The following is a 1383-nucleotide window of genomic DNA, read 5'->3' on the forward strand; positions in this document are numbered from 1 at the left end:
CTCTGTCTCTCGTTTTCTCTGCATCTCGGTCTCTGTCTCTGTCTGTCTCTGTCTCTCTCTCTGTCTCTCTCTCTCTCTCTCTCTCTCTCTCTCTCTCTCTCTCTCTCTCTCTCCCCCCCCCATTCTCCCTGGCAGCTAGGGGCTAAACAGGTTTTTCTTCTATGGCTTTGCACTGTGAAACTTCTGCCTTAGAGATAGCTAATTATAGTCTAAACCTTCTGAAACCATGAGTCCAATAAACTTCTCCTTTAAGTTGTGAGTGTCACTCATCAGGTATTTTGTCTCAGCAATGAAAAGCTGAATAAAAGTATCACAAGGTTATTAGTAAAGCTAAACACTTACAAATTTGGGGCATTTTATAGAACTGCTCCACAAAGTGTCAAGAATAATGATATTAGCGTATTCAAAGACAGAGGGAGTATTTTGAGATCGATTAACTGAAGTATGTTCTTTGTTGTAACAAATTGTTTTAAACTTAAACATTTACATAATTTTATCATATCTTGTAAATAAGTAAATCATATCATTTCTATATTTCAATTATGCATATGAGTACATTTGTAGTATCTAATTATACACAGATATATCGATATATAAATATATATTTCTATTTCTCTGTGGATGTGCTGGTGAACACTTATTAGTCTATTTTTCTGCTTTATTCTTTTCTCCTTTCCACTTCATCCTTACTACCAAGTAACTCATATATCAAAGTAAAATATGTACCTCTACATTTTTGTTCATGGCTGTGTAATTATATACAAACATGCAACCAATGCATACCTACCGATTCATACTCATACATAAATCAATATATGCAAAAATTATATTATTTAATAATTATCTCTCTATATTATATGAATTTTTTAATGTATTACTTTCCTCCCTCAACAAAATAATTGGTAACAATTCCTCCACATGAAATAGTATAGTTCTGAGGGATTTTCTTCCTCATAAAAAGTCCATGGTGTAGATAATTCATAAAATACTTCATAATTAAATCCATGAATTTCTAATTTTGTCACCACCACCATGAGCTTTTATCACCATAATTTATCTGTATGTACATAAAATAGCTTTATGTATATAAAATATCTGTATACACTTTGTATCAGTCAGGACTTTAGTAGAGGGGCAGATATAGCACAAGATATATGAATGTATAAGAAATTAAAAGATTGGTTGGTGATGGTCAGCCACAGAATCAGATGAGAAAATGTGTAGAGGGCGCCTACACACTGGAGACTGAAGGATTCAGTCCAAGGTCTGGAGGTCCTGCGGTGTTCCATTCAAGTTTGTATCACGAGGGCAATGGGTCTGTGTTGGAAGGCTGATGAGTCTACACCGGAAGGCTGAAGGAACCAAGGCAGAAGCAGAAGAATC

The sequence above is a fragment of the Octodon degus genome, unplaced genomic scaffold (genome assembly GCF_000260255.1).
Source record: "Octodon degus isolate 3935 unplaced genomic scaffold, OctDeg1.0 scaffold00002, whole genome shotgun sequence".
NCBI classification, from domain to species: domain Eukaryota; kingdom Metazoa; phylum Chordata; class Mammalia; order Rodentia; family Octodontidae; genus Octodon; species Octodon degus.